Source organism: Phocoena sinus, chromosome 11 (genome assembly GCF_008692025.1).
Source record: "Phocoena sinus isolate mPhoSin1 chromosome 11, mPhoSin1.pri, whole genome shotgun sequence".
NCBI lineage: Eukaryota > Metazoa > Chordata > Mammalia > Artiodactyla > Phocoenidae > Phocoena > Phocoena sinus.
In genome coordinates this window covers 42,114,515-42,131,936 of record NC_045773.1, presented here as the reverse complement: position 1 = coordinate 42,131,936, position 17,422 = coordinate 42,114,515, and the positions used below count along the sequence as shown (strand labels likewise).

The following is a 17,422-nucleotide window of genomic DNA, read 5'->3' as shown; positions in this document are numbered from 1 at the left end:
TGTTTTATCCTCATCCATCCACCTCACTCATGTGGTGGTCATGAGTCCTATCAAGGATGTACACTCTGGCTAATGGGAATAGAATTTACCAATTTAATACTTGTTAAATGCTTCTAGGAGATTGGATCTTGGATGCTCATTCCAGAGGCTTGAGTTTTAGTGATGGGCTTTGCCATTCACACATGGTGGGCATGATCTATTGCTCCCTCTTTCCCCATGGCTGAATCAGGTCTCCAGGTCAGTTTTGCACAATAGCCAGTACAACCTTTGACAGAACAGGTGCTTGTAGGTGTACGATGCAAGGTGCTCTAAGCATGTGGTTCAAGTTCAGAAGGTCTTGAAGATGAAGTTGTTACTCCGTGAAAATAACAAGGATCATTTATTTATTTATTTTATTTATTAATTTTTTTTTGCGGTACGTGGGCCTCTCACTGTTGTGGCCTGTCCCGTTGGGGAGCACAGGCCTCGGACGCGCAGGCTTAGCAACCGTGGCTCACAGGCCCAGCCGCTCCGCGGCATGTGGGATCTTCCCAGACCGGGGTACGAACCCGTGTCCCCTGCATCGGCAGGCGGCCTCTCAACCACTGCGCCACCAGGGAAGCCCACAAGGATAATTTATGTGTGTGCTTATACCAGTGGTTCTCAAACATTGGCGAGCATCAGAATCACCAAGAGGGCCTATTAAACCACAGATTTCTGGGCCCCACCCCAAGAGTTTCTGATGCAGTAGGTCTGTGGTTTTGTTTTTCTATTCAGAAAAAAAGGATCTTAGGAATGATCGTGCTCCCAAACCTTATTAGGTAGGAATCATAAGAAGACCTACCATCAATTTTTTCTGACATGTGGTAGCGCATAAATGAATAATAAAAGCAAAATTTTAAGAAATAGTCAATGTTTTTGCAAATACAAGATTATTTTTATAACTTCTTTCACTGTGAAATATTAAACATGGATAGAGTAGAGCAAAAGCATGTATGTAAAGCTTAACGCATTATTGGAATGTACAGCTACCACCTAGGTTAAGAAATAGAACTTTGCAGCACCCAGCAGTTCTCTGTGTGCCCTTTTCCAATCACAACTCCATCTCTCCCCACTACCACTATCATAGGGAACCTCTGTTCTGGCATTTATGATAATCACTGCCTTGTTTTCAGTTTTACCACCTGCATATGGTTTTCATAGTTACATAAATGAACTCAGATAGTATGTGTTCTTTTGCATCTAGCTTCTTTAACTCAACATTACGATCAGAGAATATTCTCTGTATGATTTTCTGGAGGAAAAACATTCCTGTGTGTCTCCTGTACTCTCAGTACTCTACTACTGCACCTTTACTTCTGACACCAGATGTGTGTTCTACAACTTAACTCAATTCTGATACTATCTACATGGAGATGGTGTCAGATCCCACAAGTTAAAGGCTTAGCCCTACAGGACTTTCCCCGTCCCCCACTTCTTATGCTAATTACAAGTCCAGGTTGTTACCTATGCTTCTGACCAACTGGCTGTAAGTCAGAGGTTCCCACAACCCTTCCTTGATTAATTTGCTAGCAAGAATTCATGAACTTCACAGAATTCAGGAAAGCGGTCTACTTACTAGATTAATGATTTATTACAAAGGACATCAAAGGATACAGATGAACAGCCAGATGAAGAAGTATATAGGATGAGGTCCAGGAGGGTCTCAAGCACAGAATCTTCTGTCCCAGTGGAACTGGGATGGGCCACCCTTCCTGCACGTTATCATCCAGAGGCCCATCAAATCTTACTGTTCAGGAGTTTTCATAGAGCAGGAATGGACTCCCTGACTCTCCGTTTGAACTCCTCTGACACTGTCCCATCAGGGATAGGGAGGGGCACCTCATTACTGCTGGTTGGGGTAGAAGTCAAGACCCCACCCCTGTGGTCTCCACTGACACCACCAAGGGTTTTTTTTTCCTATGTTAACTTGCATTTTATTTTATTTTTATTGAAGTATAGTGGATTTATAATGTTGTGTTAGTTTCTGCTGTACAGCAAAGTGACTCAATTATACATATTTACATTATTTTTTTATATATATTCTTTTCCATTACAGTTTATCATAGGGTATTCAGTATAGTTCTTTGTGCTCTACAGTAGGACCTTGTTGTTTATCCATTCTGTATATAAAAGCTTAGCGGCCAGTACGGGTAGGAGAGTCCCGGTTTTCCACTCAACCTCCTGTGATGCCACAGTGACACAGAGAGAGATTGGGCTGCCTTGTTATTGCCTCCCAAGGTTGTAAGTCTAGACTCTCCACTGAGCCCTTGCTGGCGAGGGTAGGACTGTCATTTTTTTTCTGTGGTGTTGACTAAGGTAGATCAATTATTGTCTAAATTTTCTCTCTTGCTCGGCTGTCCCTTTCCTGGTACTCTGGCTAAAGAGAGCAGGCTGTTCTTATTTTTTCTTCTTCTTTTTAATTTTTTGTCTGTACTCCTTGGCATTTCTGGATTACTGGCTTCATTAACTCCAATTTGGGGACTTATGAGAAAATCCGTGGAACTCACCACTGTGTCACTCCTCAGGTGCTGAGGTCTCTAATTAGTCTACCTTCTCTTTTCAATTTATTGGAGTCTATGTTTGTTTTATACATATATATAATATTCGAGGTTTTTGGTTGTACTTAGTGGAAAGAACAAGGAAAAGTACATATATTCCATCTTCCCAGAAGAAGACGGCATATATAGTTTCAAATCCCTCCTTCTTCTTGTGAGATTCTGACCTGTACTTCCCTGCCCGTAATCTTTCCCTTAAACATCATTGGACTAAAAGATCTTCAAAATAATTTTCTATACTATTTTCTAAGTTTATAGTTTTATTTCTTAGTCTGTGTCACATAGGAAATCTTTTAAGCTGTGATGGGTTTCTACTACTCGTTGCTTATGGCGCTTGCAGGCAGCAGAACAGCTCACTTTGGGCACTGCTGTCACTTTTGCATCCTGGGAATTGATGAATTGATATTTCCTCTTCCTCTGGATCCATGTCCGTGTCTAACAAATAGCCTTCACATTATTCAGGAAACCTAGAGAACTCACATCTCAAAAATATCTTTCAGATGACTCTGCCCTGTTGATCCTGAAACTTTCAAGTATGTTGCAGATAAAATTAATGTTCTTTTCCTTCCAGAAAAATGGAACAGTTGTAGAGAGCTGGTTTGGCACGGGTAGTTGAAATACTGGCATCTGCCTAAATAGACCGATAACAAACTGCAACTCAAACCCATTCCTCTCATCTGTAGTTTAATGGAGGGTTTTCTGGACAGTTTAATGGACAGTTCCCAACTGTCTAGTTAGAAAAGCTGTCTGTATTGTTTGACTGCCTTGATGAAATTCTTGTCAGCTGGCAAAGAACAGTTACCAGGAAATTAGGCAAATTGTTGCTTCTTGTCCGATTATGGATAGTTTACAGAATCTTGTGCAGTTTGTAGCAGGAGGCAGCTTTCAGGTTACCATAAAAATGACAATGCTAAAAAAATAATGGCCAAGGGACTTGCCTGGTGGTACCGTGGTAAAGAATCCGCCTTCCAATGCAGGGACACGGGTTCAATCCCTGGTTGGGGAACTAAGATCCCACATGCCTCGGGGCAATTAAGCCCGCATACCACAACTACTGAGCTTGCACGCTTCAACTAGAGAGCACACGTGCTGCAACTGTAGAGCCCACACGCTCTGGAGCCTGCATGCCACAACTAGAGAGAAGCCCATGTGCTGCAAACGAAAGACCCCTCATGCCTCAACAAAGATCCTGCCTGCTGCAACTGAGACCCAATGACGCCAAAAATAATAAAGAAATAAATTAAATTAAATTAAAAAAAAACAGTGGTCAAGAAAATAGCAAAAGAGGAGCTTACTGATGAGTCTGATTTCAGTTCAGAAAGTGTGAGTTGTCTTCAGAACTGCAAAGACCATGATTTCCCTTCACTTAATATTCATTCTCTAAATTGGCTTCAAGAACACGTAGAACATGAACCTTTCAAATTACTTGAAAATTTAGCTGTAGCCCTAGATTTGAAAAACAAGACCTTTAAGAATAAAATACATGCTCTATAAAAGCAGAGTGTCTAGCATTTGTCATTTTCAATTTTCATTAAATGCTCATTTTCAGTCTAAAGTTAGTCCTGAGATGAAGAAACATAATTATGTAAAAATGAGTTCTTAGACAAATGCTTAGGTTCATGATTAATTAATTACCCTGATATTAACACCTGTTCCCTCAGTTCTGCAGAAAGGAGGAGAACAGGGAAGGTAAACGAGGCCAGAGGGAGAAACTCAGCCAAGATGGAATTAAACAGATAGTTGAAGGAAGAGGGATGAGAAGATAAAGCCAAGATGAAGCGGACAGTGAGGCTGAAGAAGCCTGGGCAGTGGCAGTCAGGGGGGGTAACAAATAGTTTAGGAGGGAGGAAGCAGTGGCCGTGTAGTCTAGAACAGGGACCCCTGGCTAGGACTGTAGATGACAAAGAGTTGTTGGGAAAGATGCAAATGCAATGGAATAAAGCAGAACTGGAGAGGTGGGAGGGATGGGTCTAGGGCCTGGAATGCCTATGGGAGGTAAGGTGGGTGATGGATTGCCTCTCTTTTCTGTCAGAGACAAATGGGTGTGAATGGGATAGGAATGGGGCTGACAGTTCAGAGAAACTGCTTAAGGGAGGAGAGACTGTGAAAAGGCTTAATGTATAGGTAGGTGGCCTGAATCTTCGTGCCCCCTGACCTAATGCCCATATGTTGTTGGTACTCAATAAATCTCTGTGGAATAATTCAGTGAGTAAATGAGGAAACAGAGCCCTGAGTTGGATGGAAATTCCCTTCTTTTTATTCTCTGTACTTCCATTTTCTATCATGATAGCCAATTATTGAGTCTCTCAGGATAAGGACTCGGTAAGGTAGACTCTTGGTGAGTGTTTTCTCATTGGTGGATTAAATGGGGAGAAACACAGAATTCTGAACCAGTGTTATACTGGGGAGCTGAGAAACTGATCTCAAGTATGTCTCCTTTTGAAAAGCCATTTGTTTTTGATGTTATAGAAGTTGCTAATGGAGGTAAACGTGGTTCTTCGTTTGCCTTTAGAGTTTCAAAGGTTTTGCAGACAGGTTTCTTAGAACACTGGGTTCACTGTGAATTGGAGTGACATTTCTCATGTGAACCCCTACTTGACAACATTTAATGTGAATAAGCCAGACTAGTTCCAAGAACAAAGGCCTTCTATTGATACTTTTTTAGAAAACCTGTTATATTTAAGAAAACTTGCAAGGGCTCTGTCTCAAAGCTTTAATTTGTTTTTTAAATATAGTGACACTTGACATCCTGAATTTTGTTGTATTTGTTGCTTTAATGAAGATTTATTGAGCAGCTGCTATGCATAAATACTGGGCCAGACAGTGTTGGAAAGGCAGGCTGACCCTCTCCAGATTCCTTGATCCTCACAACAGTGTCGCAGTTTCCAGATGAGGAAAGTGAGGCCCAGAGAGATGAGTCATTTGTCCAGGGTTACCAGTGAGTCCACAGCAGACCCACAGACTGAGTCCAGTGCTCAGACCCTGGTCTTCAGCCTGCCTGCCCTTCACTCCTTCCATCCACTGACCTTCACCTGCCTCCAGGAGCTGACAGCCTGTTTAGAAAGGTGAACAAAATTTGGGGACTTAAATAAAAGGGTCAAAAAGTTTGGGTCCTAAAAGATGGAGATGTACTTGGCATTTAAGACTCAGCCAGGCAGGAGATTGTGACCAAGATGGCAGAGTAGGACGTGCTCTCACTCCCTCTTGTGAGAACACCAAAATCACAACTAGCTGCTGGACAGTCATCGACAGGAAGACACTGTAACTCACCAAAAAAGATACCCCACATCCAAAGACAAAGGAGAAGCCACAATGAATCGGTGGGAGGGGCACAATCACACTAAAATCAAATCCCATAACTGCTGGGTGGGTGACTCACAGACTGGAGAACACTTATACCACAGAAGTCAACCCACTGGAGTGAAGATCCTGAGCCCCACGTCAGGCTTCCCAACCTGGGAGTCTGGTAACGGGAGGAGGAATTCCTAGAGAATCAGACTTTGAAGGCTAGTGGGATTTGATTGCAAGACTTCGACAGGACTAGGGGAAAGAGACTCAACTCTTGAAGGGCACACAGAAAGTAGTGTGCGCATCGGGACTCAGGGGAAGGAGCAGTGACCCAGGGGAGAACCAGACCTACCTGCTAGGGTTGGAGGGTCTCCTGAAGAGGCGGGGCGTGGCTATGGCTCACCGTGGAGACAAGGACACAAGCAGCAGAAGTTCTGGGAAGTACTCCTTGGTGTGAGCCCTCCCAGAGTCTGCCATTAGCCCCACCAAAGAGACCAGGTAAGCTCCAGTGTTGGGTCGCCTCAGGCCAAACAAGCAACAGGGAGGGAACCCAGTCCCACCCATCAGCAGACAAGTGAATTAAAGTTTTACTGAGCTCAGCCCACGAAAGCAACAGCCAGCTCTACCCACCACCAGTCCCTCCCATCAGGAAACTTGCACAAGCCTCTTAGATAGCCGCATCCACCAGAGGGTGGACAGCAGAAGCAAGAAGAACTACAGTCCTGCAGCCTGTGGAACAAAATGCACATTCACAGAAAGATAGACAAGATGAAAAGGCAGAGGGCTATGTACCAGATGAAGGACCAAGATCAAACCCCAGGTAAACACTCCTTGGTGTGAGCCCTCCCAGAATAAACCTACCTAGAAATAGAAAATATGAAAAGACCAATCACAAGTAATGAAATTGAAACTATGATTAAAAATCTTCCAACAAACAAAAGTCCAGGACCAGATGGCTTCACAGGTGAATGCTATCAAACATTTAGAGAAGGACTAACAACCATCCTTCTCAAACTCTTCCAAAAAACTGCAGAGGAAGGAACACTCCCACACTCATTCTATGAGGCCACCATCACCCTGATACCAAAACCAGACAAAGATACTACAAAAAATGAAAATTACAGACCAATATCACTGATGAATATAGATGCAAAAATCCTCAACAAAATACTAGCAAACAGAATCCAACAGCACATTAAGAGGATCATACACCATGATCAAGTGGGATTTATCCCAGGGATGCAAGGATTCTTCAGTATACGCAAACCAGTCACTGTGATACACCATATTAACAAACTGAAGAATAAAAACCATATGATCATCTCAATAGATGCAGAAAAAGCTTTTGACAAAATTCAACACCCATTTATGATAAAAACTCTCCAGAAAGTGGGCATGGACAACATAATAAAGGCCATATACGACAAACCCACAGCACACATCATTCTCAGTTGTGAAAAACGGAAAGCATTTCCTCTAAGATCAGGAACAAGACAAGGATATCCACTCTCACCACTGTTATTCAACATAGTTTTGGAAGTCCTAGCCATGGCAATCAGAGAAGAAAAAGAAATAAAAGGAATACAAATTGGAAAAGAAGTAAAACTGTCACTGTTTGCAGATGACATGATACTATACATAGAGAATAGTAAAGATGCCACCAGAAAACTGCTACAGCTAATCAGTGAATTTGGTAAAGTTGCAGGATACAAAATTAATGCACAGAAATCTCTTGCATTCCTATACACTAATGATGAAAAATCTGAAAGAGAAATTAAGGGAATACTCCCATTTACCATTGCAACAAAAAGAATAAAATACCTAGGAGTAAACCTACCTAGGGAGACAAAAGACCTGTATGCAGAAAACTATAAGACACTGATGAAAGAAATTAAAGATGATACCAACAGATGGAGAGATATACCATGTTCTTGGATTGGAGGAATCAATATTGTAAAAATGACTGTACTACCCAAAGCAATCTACAGATTCCATGCAATCCCTATCAAATTACCAATGGCATTTTTTACGGAACTAGAACAAAAACTCTTAAAATTTCTCTGGAGACACAAAAGACCCTGAATAGCCAAAGCAGTCTTGGGGGAAAAAAAGGGAGCTGGAGGAATCAGGCTCCCTGACTTCAGACTATACTAAAAAGCTACAGTAATCAAGACAATATGGTACTGGCACAAAAACAGAAGCATAGATCAATGGAACAAGATAGAAAGCGCAGAGATAAACCCACACACCTGTGGTCAACTAATCTATGACAAAGGAGGCAAGGATATACAATGGAGAAAAGACAGTCTCTTCAATAAGTGGTGCTGGGAAAACTGGACAGCTACATGTAAAAGAATGAAATTAGAACACTCCCGACCACCATACACCAAAATAAACTCAAAATGGATTAGAGACCTAATGTAAGACCGGACACTATAAAACTCTTAGAGGAAAACATAGGAAGAACACTCTTTGACATAAATCACAGCAAGATCTTTTTTGATCCACCTCCTACAGTAATGGAAATAAAAACGAAAATAAACAAATGTGACCTAATGAAACTTCAAAGCTTTTGCACAGCAAAGGAAACCATAAGCAAGAGGAAAAGACAACCCTCAGAATGGGAGAAAATATTTGCAAACGAATCAACGGACAAACGATTAATCTCCAAAATATAGAAACAGCTCATTCAGCTCAATATTAAAAAAACAAACAACCGAATCCAAAAATGAGCAGAAGACCTAAATAGCCATTTCTCCAAAGAAGACATACAGATGGCCAAGAAGCACATGAAAAGCTGCTCAGCATCACTAATTATTAGAGAAATGCAAATGAAAACTACAATGAGGTATCACCTCGCACCAGTTAGAATGGGCATCATCAGAAAATCTACAAACAGCAAATGCTGGAGAGGGTGTGGAGAAAAGGGAACCCTCTTGCACTGTCGGTGGGAATGTAAATTGATACAGCCACTATGGAGAACAGTACGGAGGTTCCTTAAAAAACTAAAAATTGAATTACTATATGATCCAGGAATCCCACTACTGGGCATATAACCAGAGAAAACCATAATTCAAAAAGATTCATGAGGGGCTTCCCTGGTGATGCAGTGGTTGAGAGTCCGCCTGCTGATGTAGGGGACACGGGTTCGTGCCCCGGTCCGGGAAGATCCCACATGCCGCGGAGTGGCTGGGCCCGTGAGCCATGGCTGCTGAGCCTGCGTGTCCAGAGCCTGTGCTCTGCAACGGGAGAGCCCACAACAGTGAGAGGCCCACGTACCGCAAAGAAAAAAAAAAAAGACACATGCACCCCAGTGTTCACTGCAGCACTATTTACAATAGCCAGGTCATGGAAGCAACCTACATGCCCATCGACAGACGAATGGATAAAGAAGATGTGGTACGTATACACAATGGAATATTACTCAGCCATAAAAAGGAACGAAATTGCGTCATTTGTTGAGACGTGGATGGATCTAGAGACTGTCATACAGAGTGAACTAAATCAGAGGAAAACAAATATCGTATATTAACGCATATATATGGAACCTAGAAAAATGGTGCAGATGGACCAGTTTGCAGGACAGGGATTGAGGCACAGATGTAGAGGACAAATGTATGGACACCAAGGCGGAAAAGTGGTGGGGGGGTGGGGGTTTTGGTGGGATGAATTGGGAGATTGGGATTGACATGTATACACTGATGTGTATAAAATTGATGACTAATAAGAACCTGCTGTATAAGAAAAAGTAAAATTAAATTTAAAAATTAGAAAAAAAAAAAAAAAAGAAGACTCAGCCAGGCAAGAGCATGGAGCACTAGGCCTCCCTTTCATTCCGTGGTGGCCTGGACAGCAGACTGATTCCACCCCACCATGGTGGGGAAGGGAGTGGGTGATCCTTAGATACCCCTGGGGCCCCTGGCATCACCATTCTCCTCTCATTTATGTGCTAAGCCTTTGCCAAGTACATTACCGACATTTTCTCATTTAATCTTTGTGTCTATCCCAGGATTTGGTCCAATTATTGGCTCCTTTTACAAATGTATTAGTTATTTATTTGCTGCATAACAAATTGCCCCAGAACTTAGTAGCCTAAAACAATAAGTATATATTATTTCATCATTTCTGTGGGATAGGAATCCAGGCATGGCTTAGTTGTGTCCTCTGGCACGGGGTCCCTCATAAGGCTGCCATCAAGGCCAAGGCTGAGGTCTCATTTGAAGGCTCGCCTTTGGTGGGATCTGCTTCCAAGCTCACTCATGTGGTTTTTAGCTGCTGGACTGAGGGCTGGTTCCTTGCATTTGCTGGCAGAAGCCTACCTTAGTTCCTTGCCACATGAGCCTCCATAGGGCAGCTCACAGCATGGCAGTTGGCTTTTTTCAGAGCAAGAGAGAGTGAGAAAGAGACAGAGAACAACGGCCAAGACAGATCCACAGTCCCTTTGTAACCCAATCTTGGAAGTGACATCCCATTACTTGCTATATTCTATTTGTTAGAAGCAAGTGTCTAGGGCTCAGCCCACACTCAAAGGAAGGGGATAACATAAGGGTGAGAATACCAGGAGGCAGGGATCATTGAGGTCCCTCTTAGAGGCCACTTGCCACAACTTATGGGGAAAATGAGGTACAGATATGGACAAGTCACTTGCTTTGTATCACATGGCCCCTAGGTGGGATCTGAGCCCTAACCTCCTGATTCCAGGACACTGCATGCCCTGCCCCCACCCCACTCTTGCTCATTACTCGCAGGCAAAGGTGTCTCCCTGGCCCTTTACACCCTTATAATAGCAACTTAGAAGGTGGGTAGGCCATCCTAGGCCTCTTACCCAGAGACTGTGGACAGTGAGCCCTCCTCCCCTGTTATATTTCCCCCGTGGTTCTGCATTTAGGCCAGATCCTTCCCTTTGGAGCCTGGGTTGTTGGAATTGGTTATATGGATACATACTAAGGTTGTCTGGGGGCCTTAGAGGTGGCCATGTGGATGCCCCTTTATGACCCCAGGACATTTGTCTGTAGATGGACCATCTCTAGTTCCTTTAAACTCTTCTGTGTGAGTCTCGGGGTGTGTATTCCAAGTATGGTGGAAAGCTCCTCACCAGGGCAAGGGTCGCATTGCTGTAGACCTAGCTCTTTGGTTTTCTTCTTCCTTTGAATCTAAAGGTTTTCTAGGACTGTAAAACCATCGATGAATTCCCAGAGTAATACACAATCACTATACAGCATCAGTGAAGTTCAGAAAACTTTATAATTTTAAGAAAATCACCCACAATCATCAGTGTCATCCTGAGGCAACCCAATGTTTGTTTATATGTTGGCATTTTTTCTAGTATTCTTATCATTTTTCCCTTATATAATTGAAACCATAAAACATACTCCATTTTGTATCAACTGTCATGTTCCCATGTCATTAAAAATTATATATAGTTTTTATGTAAATCAAGGATATAACATTTTAAATATTTCATTTATTCTAGCTTTAGTGCAAGTTGTACAAATATTCAATAGAAAGACAGCGATGTGAACATTTATAACACAAGTTTAACTACATGTAGTATGTGTTTGGTTCATGTGGCTTTCCGTGTTTGAAAAGATCTAACGTGAAAGTCTTACAAAAGTGGGGCTGACATTGAGGGGAAGAAATCATTCGGGGTCGTACGTCATCAAGTCACTCAGACACATGTTTGGATCCTAATTTTGCCGCCTACTGGCTATGTGATCTTAAACAAGTTACTTAGAGACTCAGTTTTCTGAAAGGTAAAATGATTTATTCATTCAGCAGCCGTTTTATTAAACATCCATTGTACCAGGTACTGTTCTAAGCTCTTGGAATATATCAGTGGGAGGAAAAAAGACAAAATTTTTTTTGCCCTCACTGCGCAGCTTCTGGGATCTTAGTTCCCAGGCCAGGGATTGAACCTGGGCCATGGCAGTGAAAGTGCCAAGTCCTAACCACTGGACCGCCAGAAAACTGCCCAACAAAAATTCTATCTTTAATGAAGGAAGCTTACAATTGACTGGGGGTGGGAGGAGGGGAGACAAAGATAGGCAATAAACATAATAAATAAATAAATAATATAGTATGTTAGGAGGTCATAAACGCTACAGAAATTAAAAAGTGGAACAAGGTAAGGGGTGGGGGACAGGATGGCCAGGGGTTAATTGCAATTTTAAGCAGGGATGTCAAGTCCACACTTGATAACCGTAATAACTGACTGCTTGCATCATAATAAGAACTAAGGGAGATGTTTCTAAACTGCCAAAATGGGACCCAGTACTAGGCAGTGCCTGGTAAATGTTTGCTATTATTACTGCTGTTGTTATTCCTAAAAGAAGATTCACTGCAGTATTCCTTTATCTAAGAGTGCTCCAACCTGTTCCTCCTGCTTGATTTACCCAGACCTCCTTGGAGCACGCATTTGAGTCAGTCTGGGCACAGCCTGGCTGTACTTTCCAAGGTTCTGTTTCACTGCCTGGTGCCTCTCTGAGCCCAGAGACCTGGGTTCCTGTCTTGATTCCGTCACCCAAAAGCTGGGCAGTGTTAGGCAGGCCACCCCCTCCTCACCGAGGTGCCGTTTCCTCGTATGTAAAGCAGCATTCATGGCACCGCTTTGCAGCGCCACCGTGGGACGCGGGACGGGAGAGGAGAGGAGGGGAGAGCTGGAGGAGAAGTTTGGGAGCGCAGAGCCGTGTACAGATGTGTCCTGTTATTTGCTAATCAAGACTCAAAGCCAGGGCTGTGCTGAGCAGTCTGCCTCCACTCTCTATGCCCCCTCCTGCCTGAGGATCCTGTAGGAGCCTCTAAGTGAGGAATTAGTCATCTTCCCCCCACCTCTTCCTGTGAAGCCCCAAGGGAAGGCCACGCCACTCTTGTTGGTTTTCTGCAGCTTCTCTTCTAGAACCAAGTCTCCTCTGGGAAGAGGGATGAGCTGTCAGACAGTCTTGTATTTTTAAACAGCTGATCATTGAGCACAGTAGTTACCTAATCAAGTTTCTGTGTCTGTTGGATGGAGGTGGTTATTTCTTGTTGTTTTCTTATGTTTATTTTGTGAAGACAGACAGTGACGATTGACTGTAAGGGCAAAGAGAATCTGTGTTGGGGCAGGCCTGAGGCGCACAGGAAGGATTTGAATCCAGGACAGTCTCCTGGAGAGACCCTTCTTAGCACGGTGCACTGGGGGCCCTTGTTAGAAATCTCATATGGAGTAAATTGTGCCCTTAGCTCCTGTCGAAGCCCAGTTCATTAAGTTCCATGAAGACCCAAGGGCAGGACAGGGGACCCTGTCACTTAATGCAGTATTTGGGAGGGAGATGTATTGGGAAGAACCTCTCTGCAATGGTTCTCAACCCTGGCAGCACATGAAATTTCTGGGGGTGAGGTGAGAACCAGGCACCAGTAACCTTTAAAGCTCCATTTCAAGGTGCAACCAAGTTTGAGAGCCAGTGCTAAGTTTAGAGGACTTCGTGCGGGGGTGGCCATACATGTCCTATTCCGGCAGATGTTTCTGGTGAGCCTCCCTCTCCCTTCTTCCAACACAGCAGGTGCGCAGAGCTGTGGACTGGAACCTTGAACCATCACCAGTGAGGAACATCTGATGCAGGATATATATTTACTCCTAAGCTCTGCAGTATGAATCCTGAGGCAGGTTTCTCCAGCCTTTAAGCTGTGCTATGCTTTCAGAACCCCTCCCCTTCAGAATTAGAGAACCTAGGAAGGAATGAAAGGCAAGGCTATTACCATACATTTCCTTTTGATCCGTTGCAGTAAAGAGCAGGTGATAGAAATGCACAGAAAAGGTATGTGAGTACCCCCCTCTCTCCTCTGTTTACAAGATTGGTTGTTTTGGAGGCAGAAGGCTCTGTTGAGACTGAGGAGAGGGGAGACAATGCTGGAAACTGTGATGCATGGTGGTGGCTCACCTTTCTTACTGTGTTTATTTTCCCCATGTACATGGCCACCGAATGACTGACTTGATAAAATGTTGCCTCAGGTTTTGGTTTGTTTCATTTTCTTCAATCCTGATAGCTGACCTAAACATTGTGAGGTTGCAATGCAAATTACATGCACGATGGCTTTGAGTGGTTCTGTGGTCTGGGACCAATCACTGTCAAAAGTGCAGTGGGACCAAGAAACAAAAACCCAACTAAATCCTGCCAGAGCAGAAAGGTGGGGATAGGAAGCGACCTTGCTGGCTCTCCCTGCAGTGGGCATTGCCACCAGAGGTGACTGGGAGCAACCTGATGTGGATTTCTCGGTCTGGGTCATGTGTTTTGGTCTTCGCCTCATAAGCACTATCTCTTTTTAGTCAGAAAGCCAACATTTGGTAAGGGATGGTGATGGCAAGCTCTTCTGACCCCAGTCCATTCCTCTGCCTTTTGCCCTGTCCCAGTAGCCCAAGGAGGGCATCAGCCACCTCTGAGAGGGGTGTGGTGGTGGAGCCAGCCTCACTCCTCTCGTCACACACTCTGAGTCAAGCAAGGGAAGTGGCACCATCGATCCTTCATATGTGCCCAGCGTGTGCTTTACACACATCATCACATTTGTCCTTACAGCCCCTCTGACAGACCTCATCACCCCTCTCTTCTAGACAGGGAAACTCAGCTGTGGCTACAAGGCTAATGATGATGCAAGGACTTGAACCCAGTCAGATGGCTGCAAAGTGGCTTTTCCTTCCCTTGGATCTCTCTCTCTTTTCCTGGAGCAAGGAGTGTCAGCCTGAGGAGACCTCAGTGAGGTACACTGCAGTCAGTCACCTTCACAGATCAAATGCTGTTTTCTCTCAGGGACAATCTGGTGGACGTCTGCACCTCGGCCTTCTTGTGGCCATTGCCGAGCACTGTGTGCAGGCAGTCCTGGCAAGGCTGGCTTGGTTATTAATCCGTACAGTCACTGAGGTGTGGGTAGCAGGCCTCAAAGGTTCACGTTTTGATCCTTACTTGTGTTCTGGGATGTGTCACCTTCTCTGTTGGGCCCTGGGTTTGGCTGTGAATGTGCAAAATATTTCTAATGCTAAAACATTTCTAATGCTAAAAGTGTGGAGGAATGAGTCTAGTTGAGATTCCAGATGCATAAATTTGGTCTCTTGGCAGCTAGATTGCACTTTCTAGAGCTCAGGGGGTTATAAAAGTTGACATCTTTATGTAGATCTATGTGCAGCGTGGCCGAATTGCAGTTGCTTTTGGAGCTATAACTTTGAATTACCTGACTTTTTGTTTTAAAAAGAAGGATGCATTCACGTAGGTGTTGGCTTATTTGGAAAGCAGGGCAAGGAAGGCACAGGAATGAAAAGGGATTTTGGAAAACAGAGAACAGCCCTCGTTTGACTCCTCTGGTGGTCTCACTGAGAAGTCTTACCAAGATGGTGCCGTCCCACAGCTTGAGGACAAGAATCCCCAGCCCGCAGAAGTAGGGCTCCCCTTTGGAGGACAGGCAGGGCTGGGCCTAGACATTTGGGTACTGTGGGCTGGATTCCAAAGGATGATCTTTAAACATTTTGTTCAACAACTCTTTCATGGGCGGGGATAAACTGATGTTGTGTCAAGAAAAACTGTATGCCTCTCTAACTTCAAAATAGGAAATTTATTACATGAATTTATTACAGGAGATTTTCCAGGTCAGACAGCTACTCGGAGGTATATTGAATGATTTAAAATTTAGTTCATAAAGTCAGTCACTCCTTCTCAGTGAGTAGCATTATGTGTGCCTAACAGTTTCAGACCTGTGTCTCCTGGCACCCAACTTGCCAGATCTCCCCTCTGGTTGGTCTCAGCGTTGGTGGAAGGGCCGGTGGCTGCATCGTGCAGCATTCCCACCTGCGTTGCATGATGTGCTCAGCGGAGATGGGGTCACACCAGCTGGAGAGGGAAACCTAAGTTAATTTACTCCCGTTTCCACTCTTCCCAAGGGCGTTTTATCGCTTTTATGGACTGCCCTCCAGAGTTGCTTGGCTCATTCCCCTTAATCTATGGTTACAGATTCAGACTAAAAAAGATTGAAATCCTTCGAGTAGGGTTTCTTCCTTTGGCATTATTGGCATTTGGGGCTGGAAAATTTTTTGTTCTAGGGGCTGTCTTGTGCATTGTAGGGTTTTAGCAGCATCCCTGACTTCCACCCACTAGGTGCGATTGACAGCTGCCCCCACCCTCGCCCCCATCACAGTTGTCACAGACAGCAATGTTTCCAGTCATACCTGGGGAGCAAAAGTTTCCCCATTGAGAATCCCTGCTTTAGGAAAAGGAAGGAAGGGGTCTTAACATCTTTGTGGGTGCTGAAACCCCAGAAGACCTTTGTCTACAGGGCTGGGTTTTAAATTAGTTCCCAAAGCGTGAAAAGGGAGTCTCAATTTCTAGCCAGTTGACTACAGTGAAGCTTTTAAGCAGTTTAATTTCAGAAAGATATGTTTGATGCTTTTTACTAAGATGAGGCATTAGAAGACTAGAAAAATAGCTGTTTGGGGTTTTTTTTGTTTTTTTTTAATCAGCAAATCAAGGGAGGTTCCAGAAAGGCTCTTTGACTTTTTCAGGAAATACTTTTCCGAGCAGGGTCTCTGACCTACCATGCTTATGGTTCTTGTGAGACTGGACTCCTGCTCTGGCATTTCTTCATGGAGTGCGCAGTACTGAGGGTCGTGGCTGGGCCTTGTGTGCAGCAGATGGGAATAAATGGGCAGGAGCGAGGTTCCTGTCCCCAGGACGTCACCTCCAACAGGAGCCTCCAACACTTCAGCAGGAGGGACGGTGCAAGTGAGGTAAACATGAGTTGAAACAGTTCTGTTGGGTTTGGAATGACGGTTCTGGAGCCGTGGTTTTCGAGGTGTACTCTTTTAGCAGCTGATGTTACTTTTTCTTCAAATGACATGTGCAAAAACACAATATAAATAAAAAATGTCAGACCCAAGTTTGAAGGCAGAGTGAAAGAGGGGACCTGTACCCCACACACCTCGTCTCACCTTGGAGCTGACACTTCCAAAGACAATGCACTTTGCATCACCCGTCTGACTGAAAGTGGGCTAATGTGTGGTTGGATAATCTTGTTTTTTTTCTCCCCCTGACTGGATCTATCATCCTTTTTCTATTTTAGATAAAAGTAGTTTTCAAAACTACAAACCTAAGTGAAGATTATCATGCTGTTCCATTGCTGTGTAAATTTACTCTCAATCTATGGAAGCAGATTCAGGGCTGAGAAAATATATATGTATGTACATACATACATATACATATTCATTAGGAGTATTTTGATATTTTGTTTTGAAAAACTTAAATATATAGAAAAATAGAGAAAAGAGCCCAACCCCTAGATTTAACAGTTGTCATTATTTTGTCATATTTGCTTCACCTATTTCTTTAAACCTCTACTGGATAAGAATTTTAAAGAACATACCTACCTTAACAAGGTCTGGGAATATTTCCACCACATTCCCCTTACCCCCACCCCATTCCCTATTCCAGTTCATCTTGCAGACCTGTGTAATTTTTTTTTTTTTTTTTTTGTGGTACACGGGCCTCTCACCGTTGTGGCCTCTCCCATTGTGGAGCACAGGCTCCGGACGCGCAGGCTCAGCG

General features: G+C 43.7%; 1 protein-coding gene across 1 annotated transcript in view; it reads left to right on the top strand.

Annotated features, from left to right (window-relative positions):
• The window catches only part of LARS2 (leucyl-tRNA synthetase 2, mitochondrial), a 159,076-nt gene that overhangs the window by 43,439 nt on the left and 98,215 nt on the right, over nucleotides 1-17,422 (top strand). The gene's annotated exons all lie outside the window — the stretch shown is intronic.